Genomic DNA, 12593 nt, shown 5'->3' with positions numbered 1-12593 from the left:
TTTGCTCAGGCATTTTGAGATAAGGAAACTGGAGCACATGGAGAAAACCCAAACGTTTCTCAGGGAGGACGTACAAACTCCTTACAGGGGATGCTGGGATTGAACTCCGAACGCCGACCCCCCCCCAAGTCATAATAATGTCACGCTGGTCGTTACGCTACCATGTGGTACTTCAAGTTCTTAATATCCAGCAGGATCTTGTGATCATAAAAAAAAACACTTAAAAAGGACAATAACACTTTCAGTTGACTCCATGAATGCATCACCATCTTAATGGATCATTAGAACTCCTTACTAAAACCCACCACACTTGGGCCTCAAGTTAGGTATCAGTCTCAAAATAGCCCTTCTCCAAATGGCTGCTTCACCAGAAATTGCCTCCATTTTATATTTTGTATCTTCTTGCTGGGCCTATTAAACTGCTTTAATTGCTTTAACTTTATCACTGGGTAAATCTTCAGAACTGCTGAATGAGTCTGCTCTTCCACCATGCCAACCGCCCCCCCCCCACCCTCAGCTTTTCATTATTTGTTGCTTGTGTGGGCTTTGCACAATGTAACAGTGTATTTACTGTATACAGTGTCAGTACTGAGGATGTAACAAGTAGATTAGGCCAGAAGGTGAAAGCTTTTTCAAGACACTGGTTGGTAGATGTCAGGATATTGAAGAATCGCGTGGTGTTGCGGTAGCACAGGAAGATGGCACTGAGGTAAAATGTTGAAGATTGGTGGAAAGGTTTAGAAAGGCCAGATGGTCTACACTTACTCCTAATTCTTATGTCATGTTCAATCGATGCAGATTTTCAAGGTAAAAGAAGTGATCTTATAAAGGTGTATAGAATTATGAGGGACATAATTATGAGGGATGTGCCCTTTTCTAAACTGGGGTAAGACAGTATCAGTTCAAATAAAGGCCATGCAATTGGGAGTTGATTGGGAGTGGCCGTTTGCAGACAAAGCAAGTGGGAGGCTTTTAAAAAGTGAGATAAGGAGAGAGCAGGGCTAGTGTTCCTGTTAGATTGAAGGGCAAGGCTGGCAAGAGTAGAGGCCCTTGGTAAATGAGTGATATTGAGGATCTGCTCAGGAAGAAAAGGGCATCTGTCAGGTATTGAGATGAAGAATATAATGAAGATATGAGAACACTTGAAAAAGGAAATTAGAAGAGCAAAAAGGGTCTCAAGATGTTCCAGCAGATGAGATGAAGAAGAATCCAAAAGGTTCTGTAAGTATACTAAAAGGTCAGCGGGGGAGAAAGTAGATCCCCTCAAGAATCAACATGGAGTGATGGGGACTGGGTGGGGTCTGAAATCAGTACTTCTTGCCCATATTTACAGTGGAGAAGCACATGAAAGGTCATGAGTTTTTGATATCCTACAGCATATCAACCTTATGAAGGAGGAGGTATGGAAGGTCCTGGAACAAAATAGGAAGATTGTTAGGGCCCTGGCAGAGGTAAAAGTGGAAGCTGTGCCTTTGTTTCAGAATGGCAGCAGGGACATGACAGGCCGGTGAGCCTTACATTAGTGGTGGAAAGTTTTTAAGAAGGTATTCTGAGAGACATAATTTACCTACATCTGGAAAGAGAAGGTCTGATAGAAGGCTAACCAAACTAAAGGTGTAGCTATGGGCACCTGTATGGGTCCTAGCTATGCCTGCCTTTTTGTTGGCTTTGTGGAACAATCTATGTTCCGTGCCTATTCTGGTATCTGTCCCCCACTTTTCCTTCGCTACATCGATGACTGCATTGGCGCTGCTTCCTGCACGCATGCAGAACTCGTTGACTTTATTAACTTTGCCTCCAACTTTCACCCTGCCCTCAAGTTTACCTGGTCCATTTCCGACACCTCCCTCCCCTTTCTAGATCTTTCTGTCTCTGTCTCTGGAGACAGCTTATCCACTGATGTCTACTATAAGCCTACTGACTCTCACAACTATCTGGACTATTCCTCTTCTCACCCTGTCTCTTGCAAAAACGCCATCCCCTTCTCGCAATTCCTCCGTCTCCACCACATCTGCTCTCAGGATGAGGCTTTTCATTCTAGGACGAGGGAGATGTCTTCCTTTTTTAAAGAAAGGGGCTTCCCTTCCTCCACTATCAACTCTGCTCTTAAACGCATCTCCCCCATTTCACGTACATCTGCTCTCACTCCATCCTCCCGCCACCCCACTAGGAATAGGGTTCCCCTGGTCCTCACCTACCACCCCACCAGCCTCCGGGTCCAACATATTATTCTCCGTAACTTCCGCCACCTCCAACGGGATCCCACCACCAAGCACATCTTTCCCTCCCCCCCTCTGCATTCCACAGGGATCGCTCCCTACACAACTCCCTTGTCCATTCGTCCCCCCCATCCCTCCCCACTGATCTCCCTCCTGGCACTTATCCATGTAAGCAGAACAAGTGCTACACATGCCCTTACACTTCCTCCCTTACCACCATTCAGGGCCCCAAACAGTCCTTCCAGGTGAGGCAACACTTCACCTGTGAGTCGACTGAGGAGATATACTGCGTCCGGTGCTCCCGATGTGGCCTTTTATATATTGGCGAGACCCGACGCAGACTGGGAGACCGCTTTGCTGAACATCTACGCTCTGTCCGCCAGAGAAAGCAGGATCTCCCAGTGGCCACACATTTTAATTCCACATCCCATTCCCATTCTGACATGTCTATCCACGGCCTCCTCTACTGTAAAGATGAAGCCACACTCAGGTTGGAGGAACAACACCTTATATTCCATCTGGGTAGCCTCCAACCTGATGGCATGAACATCGACTTCTCTAACTTCCGCTAGGCCCCACCTCCCCCTCGTACCCCATCTGTTACTTATTTTTATGCACACATTCTTTCTCTCAATCTCCTTTTTCTCCCTCTGTCGCTCTGAATATACCTCTTGCCCATCCTCTGGGTCCCCCCCGCCGCCTTGGCTTTCTTCCCGGACCTCCTGTCCCATGATCCTCTCGTATCCCCTTTTGCCTATCACCTGTCCAGCTCTTGGCTCTATCCCTCCCCCTCCTGTCTTCTCCTATCATTTTGGATCTCCCCCTCCCCCTCCAACTTTCAAATCCCTTACTCACTCTTCCTTCAGTTAGTCCTGACGAAGGGTCTCGGCCTGAAACGTCGACTGCACCTCTTCCTACAGATGCTGCTTGGCCTGCTGCGTTCACTAGCAACTTTGATGTGTGTTGCTTGAATTTCCAGCATCTGCAGAATTCCTGTTGTCTGATAGAAGGGATGGCTTTTTATGTGGGAAATCATCGGACATGAATTTGAGCTTTTTGAAGAGGTAGCTAGGAAGATTGGCAAAGGCAATTGAGATGGTCTATGTGAACTTTAGCAAAGCCTTTGACAAAGTCTCACATGGTTTGCTGGTCCAGAGGGTAAGAGCACATGGGATTAAGAGTGAGCTAACCAATTGGATAAAGAGTTGGCTTGGTGATAGGAGGCAGAGGGCAATAGTGGAAGGCTGTTTCTCAGAGTAAAGGCCTGTTACTAGATGTGTGCCCCATTGTTTGTCATATATATTAATGATCTGGATGAGAATATCGGTGGTATAATTAGTAAGCTTGCAGATGACGCCAGAACTGATGGTACACTAGACTGTGAAGACAGTTATCCAAGGTTGCAACAGGATATTGATCAATGGAAAGTGGGCAAAGGACATTGTCCCTTCGTCACAGAACAAAGTGGTGCATTTTAGGAAGTTAAACCAGGGCAGAAGATACACAGTGAGTGGCAGATCCCTAGAGAGCGTTGTTAAACAGACATACCTAGGGGTACAACGATGCAAGTCCCTGAAAATAGCAAGACAGCTGGACAGGATGGTGACAAAGGCACACTACATGCATGCACCATCAGCTGAGGCACTGAGGATAAGAGGTAGGATGTCATATTACAGTCATACAAACCGTTAATTAGACCACACTTGGAGTATGTGTACATCTCTGATCAAAATACTGCAGGGGAAAAAGTGATTAAGTTAAATTGGGTGCAGAAAAGATTCACAAGGATGTTGTCCGGATTAGAGGGTTTAAATTATATAGTGGGATTGGATAGGTTGGGTCTGTTTCCCTGGAGCAAAATTAGGCATGATAAAATTATCTGAGAGGCACAGATAGTGTTGATAGCAGTGTCTGTTTCTCATGGTAGGGGTATCCAAAACCAGATTGCATAGGTTTAAGATGAGAAGCAGTCGGCTTAATTAGGTGTAAAATTTTCACACAAAAAGTAATTAGTATCCAGAATGAGATGCCAGAGGATGTGGAGGAGGCAGAAACAGTAACAACATTTGAGAGGCATCTGACCAACTATTGGAATGAGCAGGGCATAGAGGAATATGGACCTAATGCAACAAAGAGGAATAAGTAGAGAGACAAGCCTGATGGTCATTGTGGACACAGTGAACCAAAGTCTCTTTCTATGCTGTACAACTCTACAACTTAATCCACCTCCCCCATTTAATTTCTAAACCACCTACCCTTATCCTGAGACTATGACCTCTGGCCCTAGACTCACAAACCAGGGGAAAATATCCTCACCCCCTTCCACCCTGTAGGGGCCTACAACAATGAATTAGCCTTATCCATTATTTGTGTTTCTTCTTTAAATAACGTTATTTCTTTAAATAATAACGTTATTTCCTCAGGCAAGACTTCCCTTTTTGAAATGTATGATATTCATTATTACATTTTATTTCTCTATTTTTTTTCTACTTTCACATTTGGTTAAAATTTGAATACTTTCTCAACAACATATTATTACTTATTATTCTGTAATTTGGTGGATGTGTTCTGTCTTTCTTCATAAATATTGCACCACCAGTCCTCTGGCATTATTGAATGAATTATTAACCATGTATAATAGTGCCTCTATTTCCTCTTCTAAGATTCTTCTAAAATGTATAATGGAACTCTTCTGAATTAAAGTTCTATCCTTCTTCACATTAGGCCAGTTCATTAAATATTTAGGGTTTTTTTTAATTTTAATTACTTTATATGTTGTATACAATCAGTGGCTCTCCTATACCGAATAAGTGGCCACTGAATGTATGTTTGTGGTTTACTGCTGCTATAGCCCATCCACTTAAAGTTTTGTACATTCATGGCGCTGTTGTAACATATGCTTATTTGAGTTACTGTCACCTTCTGGTCAGCTGTCTGGCCAGTCTCCTCTGACCTTTCATGAACAAGGCGATTTCACCCGCAGAACTGCCACTCACTGCACATTTTTGCTCTTCACACCATTCTCTGTAAACTCGGGAGACTGGTGTGCATAAGAATCCCAGAATGTCAGCAGTTTCTGAGATACTCACCAATCCACCCTATCTGGCACCAACAACCATTCTACTGTTAACATCACTTTGATCACATTTTTTCCCCTTTCTGGTGTTTGGTCTGATCAACAACTGAACCCCTTGACTATGTCTACGTGCTTTTCTGCACTGAGTTACTCCCACATGATTGGCTGATTAGATATTTGCATTCATGAGCAGAAGGACAAGTGAACCCAATATAGTGGCCACTGAGTGTATCTCCCTGGTAAATGAAGCAATTATTAAATATTTCCGACATTTCTTTATCATTCTTTATGATGTTTGCTTGCCCATCTTTCAGTTGTCCAATTCCAGTTTTTATTTTCATAATTTTAGCTCCCATGCTTACAGCATGGATGATTTTCTATTTTGTTCAATATTCATTGATCATTTTACACCATAGAATCTCTTGACAATCTCTGTTAATTGCTTTGTATTGCTCTCTGTTATGCTGTCTCCTGCTGTCTACCTACTTAGTACTTAATTTCTTTAAATTTAGAATTTTTTCAATTTTCTACTCATCAGTAATGTTTCACTGGAAGTTAAGTTACTCCCGATTTTTAGTAAGCTACAATTTTCCTGAGCAAATTATCCAATTCTAAATATTTCTCATTCAAATTCTAAAAGTCTTATTTAATATATTTGCCTCAAGTTATACTCTGAATATTAGAGATGTTGCTACTGCCTCGCACTCCAGTGACCCAGGTGTGATTCCGATCTCATATTGTCTGAGAAGTTTGCAGACATCTTCCCTGTGACCATGTGCATTTCCCTAGGTGCTCTGGTTTCCCCACCACATTCCAAAGGTGTAAGTTCATTGGCTACAGTCTTCCCTCCAGTCTACTCTCTCTCTCTCACATGCCCTGTCACCATGTATTGTTAGGTGGTAGGGCATACGAGAAAGATTAGGCTGGAAGGAAAGGTTTGCAGTGATAAAGGACCTAGTGCTTTCCAAGCATATATGATGAATAACCTCTTCTCGAGCTTCAAGGCGGGTACAGGTATCATTTTAACCAATGTTTCGGTGACAAATTCTGCCATCTTCATCCGGGATGATGCCTGGGCATATCTAGTTCGGTGGTACTTATACCCCTGTCGTTCCAATCAGGATTGACTGGTTGGAAAGCCAAGAAGAGTTTATTTGTTTGCAGTGATAACATACACTAGGAGAATGAGGCTGATGGGATTGATCCAAGAGCTGGTGTAAGTTTAAGACTTAAAACTCGATGATCCACATGGACTTGTTTTGTATGGTAAAGAAATGTGAGGAAGTTAATGATCAAATTTGGCTTTTATCCAGTTGGTTAGCCTGACACACCTCAGTTTGTTATACTAATATCCATGATTGCTCTCAAGTTGAATATTCCCCTACTTTTACCTGCACTTGGGCATTCCCCACTAAGAAAGCAGTTCTGTACACAGGATGGAGAACACGAGAGACTGCAGATGCTGGAAATCTTGAACAAAACAGAAACTCAGCAGGCCGGATAGCATCAAGGGGGAGAAATAAGTAGTCAAGGTTTCAAGCTGAGCAGTGCTGACGAAAGGTCTCAGCCTGATAATGTCGAATGGTCATCTCCCTCCATTGATGCTGTTGAGTTGCTCCTGCGTTTTGCATGTTGCCTGTATGAAGGAGTATAGGAACTCCATTTCCTTGCTCCAGTTATTTTGCTTTTCCACTCATTTCCTCATTTCATTGGCATCTTTCTTTCCCTCATCTTCCTTTCACTGTTCAGTCATTGAAACAGATAGACCTTTGTCTGGTGCAAACTAGAAATAATTCAAACCCAACTGAAATAAATAAATAAAGAGAAGCGCTCAACAAACCTTTTGCAGAGAGAACAAGGAGAAATTGTTCTCAGTGGCAGTGCTGTTAATAAACAGGAACACAGATTTACGGCAATTGGCAAAAGAGATGGGCTAAGACAGGACTTACTATTTTAAATACACTTTTTGAGTTGTTGTGATTTGCAGAGGGCAGTTTGTAGTCCATCCCCCCCCCCCACCAAAATGCATCATCTGACAGCAATAAGGCAAACAGAGACTTGGGAGGACAGGTAGATACAGTAGTTCCCTGAAAGTGGCAACACAGGATGGTGAAGAAAACATTTGGCATGCTTGCCTTCATCAGTCAGGGCACTGGGTACAGGAGTTGAGACATCATATTGCAACTGTAGAAATCATTGATGAGATGCAGAGGGTGATGCATGTATGGAACAAGTTGCCAGAGGTAGTGGTTGGGGCAGGAACGATGGGTGATTGATAAGTTTGTGGCCTAAGGTAGAAGGAGTCAATTTTAGAAAACCTAGCACATTTATTTTTCAACATAGTCCCCTCCTACATTTACACACTTAGTCCAGCAGTTGTCGAGCATACGGATCTTGAACCTCCAGAAAGGCCCACAGCAGAGGTGATTGATAAGGTAGAAGGCGATGAGTTATACAGCTCTCGTTACATGCACATGCAGTTCAACTCTTTGAGTGATTATGCAGAAAGTTTGAAGTTAATAACTCATCTCCTTCTACCTTAGGCCACAAACTTATCAATCACCCATGCTGTGGACCACTTTCTGGAGGTCCAGGATCCGTATGCTCCACGACCGCTGGACTAAGTGTGTAAATGTAGGAGGGGACTATGTTGAGAAATAAATGTGCTAGGTTTTCTAAAATTGACTCCTTCTACCTCAGGCCACGAGCTTATCAATCACCCCTCATACAATAACACTTAGAAGTACTGTCCAAACTGGTGACACAAAAGAGAGAGCAAACGCTGGAATCTGGAGCCACACTCAAAAAGCTAGATGAACTCAGCAGGTCAGACAGGATCCATGAAAGGGAATGGACAGCCAACATGTTGGGTCAAGACCTTCAACAGGACAAGTTCCAGTTGTCTAGCTCTAGGAGAGATGTCATTAATCTGGAAAGGGTGCATAAAGGAGTTACAGGGATGTTACCGGGACTGGAGGGCTTGTGTTATAAGGAAAGACAGGGACATTACTGCTTGGAGCACATGGGATGGAGGTATGATCTTCCAAGGCATAGATAAGGTAGAGAATCATTGTCCCAGAGATTATGCAGATACAGGAAATCTAGAGCAACACACACAAAATGCTGCAGGAGCTCAGCAGGCCAGGTAACACCTATGGAAATGAATAAACAGTTGACATTTTGGGTCGAGACCCTTAATCAGAACAGGGTGGATAGACATAGTCTTTGCTTTCCCTAGGGTAGGGGATTGTAAAACTAGAGGATTTAAGGTGAAAGGAGAAAGTCTTTCCCCACAGAGGGTAGTGTGAGATGCCAGTGGAAGTTATAGTGGTGGATCCAATTCCAATGCTTAAAAGATACTTAGAGAAGTACATGGGCAGAAAAGTTTGAGGGGGATACGGCCAAATAAAAGACAATAGGACTGGCTCAGCAGACATCTTGGTCAGCATGGCTGAGGGGCCTGTTCCTGTGCTGTATAACTTTGACAAGCAGAAAATGCTGGGGAAAAAACTCAGCAAGTCAGGCAACAGAGGTGGAAAGGGAGGCAGTCGTCAGATCTTCAGCCCTTATCAGAACTGGGAATGTAGACCTGATATCAGTCTTGTCCTTTACTCCTTTGGCAGTAATCAAGGTTAAACTTGAAACAGTGACTACAGTTATGTATTTACATATTTTAATTTATTTATTTATTGAGATACAGCACAGAACAAGTCTTTCTGGCCCTTCGAGTCATGCCACACAGCAACTCCCGACTTAACTGCATAAAAGCCAAGGAAAGGGCATATAAGGTAGCAAAAGTGAGTGGGAAGTTGGATGATTGGGAAGCTTTTAAAATCCAACAAAATGCAACTAAAAAAGCTATAAGAAGGGAAAAGATGAAGTACAAAGGCAGACTAGCCAATAATATAAAGCAGGATACTAGAAGATTTTTCAGTTATATAAAGAGTAAAAGGAAGGTGAGAGTTGATATTAGACCACTGGAAAATGATGCCGATGAGATAGTAATGGGGGACAAAGAAATAGCAGATGAATTTAATGGATACTTCATATCTGTCTTCACTGTGGATGATACTAACAGTGTGCCAGAGGTCCATGAGTGTCAGGGAGCCAGAGTGAGTGACATTGCTATAAAAAAGGAAATAGTATGAGACAAACTCAAAGGTCTTAAGGTGGAGAAGTCACCTGGGTCAGATGGACCACATGCCAGAATCCCGAGAGAGGTTGCTGAAGAGATAATGGACGCATTGGTCATGATCTTTCAAGAATCACTCGATTCTGGCATGGTCCCAGAGGACTGGAAGATTGCAAATGTCACTTCACTCTTTAAGAAGGAAAAAAGGCAAAAGAAAGGAAATTATAGGCCAGTTAGCCTAACCGCAGTGGTTGGGAAAATGTTGGAGTCTATTATTAAGGATGAGATTTCGAGGTACTTGGAGACGAATGATAAAATAAATCAAAGTCAGCATAGCTTCTGTAAAGGGAAATCTTGCCTGACAATGCTGTTAGTGTTCTTCGAGGAATTAACAAGCAGGGTGGGCAAGCAGTGGATGTCATTTACTTGGATTTTCATAAGGCATTTGATATAGTGCCACACATGAGGCTGCTAAACCAGATAAAATCCGATGGCATTACAGGAAAGATACTGGCATGGATAGCGGAATGGCTGACAGGCAGGAGGCAGCAAGTGGGAATAAAAGGGCCCCTTTCTGGTCGACTGCCGGTGACTAGTGGTTTTCCTCAGGGGTTAGTATTGGGACCACTGCTTTTCACATTGTTTGTCAATGATTTGGATAATGGAATTGATGGTTTTGTGGCAAAGTTTGCAGATAATATGAAGAGAGGTGGAGTGGTAGGTAGTGCTGAGGAAACAATGCAATTGAAGCATGATTAGACAAATTGGAAGAATGAGCAAGGAAGTGTCAGATGGAATAGTGTTGGGAAACGTATGATAATGCATTTTGGTAAAAGTAACAATAGTGCGGACTATATCTAAATGGGGAGATGGTTCAAACATCAGAGGTGCAGAGGGGGTTAGGAGTCCTCGTGCTAGACTCCCAGAAAGTCAATTTACAGATTGAGTCTGTGATAAAGAAGGCAAATTCAATGTTGGCATTTATTTCAAGGGGAATAGAATATAAAAGCCAGGAGATAATGCTGAGCTTTTACAAGACACTAGTCAGGCCACACTTAGAGTATTGTCAACAGTTTTGGTCCCCATATCTCAGATAGGATATGTTGTCATTGGAGAGAGTCCAGAGGGGGTTCACAAGGATGATTCCAGGAATGAAGAGGATAGCATATGTGAAGCGATTGGCAGGATTGGGCATGTACTCACTGGAATTTATAAGAATATAGGGGGATCTCATTGAAACCTGCTGAAAGTTGAAAGGACTAGACAAGGTGGATGTGGAAAGTATGTTTCCTCTGGTGGGTTTATCCAGAACTAGACGGCACAACCTCAAATTGAGGGGCAACCCTTTCGAACAGAGGTAAGGAGGATTTTTTTTTGCCAAAGAGTAGTGTATCAGTGGAATGCTCTGCCACAGATAGCTGTGGAGGCCAAGTCCATGCGTAGATTTAAGGTGTAAGTTGACTGTTTCCTGATTGGTCAGGGCATCAAAGGATATGGCAAGAAGACAGGTGTATGGGGTTCAGTGGAATCTGGGATCAGCCATGATGGAATGGCAAAGCAGACTCAATGGGCTGAATGGCCTAATTCTGCTCCTGTGTCTTATGGTCTAACTTCAGCCTGATCACGGGACAATTTACAAAGACCAATTAACCTACCAACTGGCACATCTTTGGACTGTGGGAGGAAACCAGAGCACCCGGAGAAAACCGCACTCGGTAACGGGGAGAACGTACAAACTCCTTACAGGACCGGGTCGCTGATACCGTAAGGCGTTGTACTAACCACCAAGCTACTGTGCCGCCCTTGTCTACTCAGCCGAAACCTTCTAAGCTGGACGCAAAACAAAACAAATCCCGCTGCACTGTTACCAGATCAGGGCAGTTCTCCCCGGTGTTCAGATCCATATTTATTGCTCAACTGATACCACCAAGATTAAATTACAATAACGCAGACCGCAGTCTTTTTTACCAGAAATTCCTATTCACGCCACTCATTCGAGTTCACCGCTTATCATACCAACAAACACATAATAATGAAATAAAGCAGAGCTGCAGCAATCATTTCGTCCACACAAAAAAAATCATTTTTCACGTATTAGGTGTGTGTCAAGCAGTGCACGTATACTTTGTCCCAAAACATTGTTTTCTGAAATTAAATCTAATTATTTTTGTTCCCCCCAATCACGTGACTATGTGTGAACTACGGTCTGTGAAGTGCAGTCGTCGCGTTTGCTTCGCTTATGAAAGTGTCCCGGCTGCCATTCAAAAGTATTCAGATGGTGAAAGTTGTTAAATAATTGTAAAGGCTTTTATCTCATTATCAATGCAGCGTGCAAGATATTCCGGCGTTTTTGTGACCTCCGACAGACAGCCCGGACCTAAATATTTCATCAGGAGGGGGAAAAAAGTTTCTGACAGCGGGTATTTTAATGAAAATCAAATTAACTTTCGGCAATTTGCGGGACGGAGCGGGCGCGGGAGGACTGTGTCATTCGCAGAATCTCCAAACTGGCTGTCCTTGAGTTCTATCGAAGTCTCCTTCGAGTAACATCTGTAGAGGTCGCTGCCTTCCACAGCCTGGACGATTGCGAGCCATCTTGCGGAATATAAATAGTCCACGTTCCAGCTTTCGGGTTTGTAAACAGTAGCGGATGAAACAACACAAGGGGAACTCATTTCTCAATCTCCTCCTCTCTTAACTTTCTTTCACTCGCGTTGTAATTCTTTGAAAACTGCGGTGATACAGATATGTATCCTGTACGTTAAGCATTCGGCCCGTTTCTAAAATTTGTCTCCCTCCCTAAGAGTTCTATCTCATTTGTAAATTTACCATAATTTTGCGGAACAGTTGAAGGCAATAGAAAAGTAGGTCTAAATATAAAGGCTACTCCCACTGGCAATGTTGTAACGGCATTAGTCAGAAATGTCGCTTGGGTGGCGAATGTAACAGTTTCTGTTCTCAGTACTGTTGTTAAATTGTACAGAAATCACTTACCCACTGACGGTGAAAACTCCCGGTCCGCTGTTTGATGCCTGGAGTTCTGATTCGTGTCGCACCCGGCCGGGGATAGTGTGTTTTTCAGTGAAACTGACGCAGATTTCACTCCCTCCAGCTGATCGGAGTCAGTTCCAGCCACCTGCGCTCTCGACTGACAGCCCGGCTGCGG

The 12593-nt window shown here is 43.3% G+C and overlaps 1 protein-coding gene across 3 annotated transcripts in view; it reads right to left on the bottom strand.

The window, feature by feature from the left end:
- tfeb (transcription factor EB) overlaps positions 1–12571 on the bottom strand; it is a 161446-nt gene extending 148875 nt beyond the window's left edge. Inside the window, exon 1 of one of the 3 annotated variants that reach the window (XM_063065458.1) lies at positions 12422–12571. The gene's annotated coding sequence lies outside the window, so the exon portion shown is untranslated. The remainder of the gene's footprint in view (positions 1–12421) is intronic. The other 2 variants (XM_063065456.1, XM_063065457.1) reach the window with 2 other exon arrangements.
- Positions 12572–12593: the final 22 nt, after the last annotated feature.

Source organism: Mobula hypostoma, chromosome 13, assembly GCF_963921235.1.
Source record: "Mobula hypostoma chromosome 13, sMobHyp1.1, whole genome shotgun sequence".
Taxonomy (NCBI): Eukaryota; Metazoa; Chordata; class Chondrichthyes; order Myliobatiformes; family Myliobatidae; genus Mobula; species Mobula hypostoma.
Note: the sequence above shows the minus strand (reverse complement) of the source record. Positions and strands in the feature narration are given on the sequence as shown.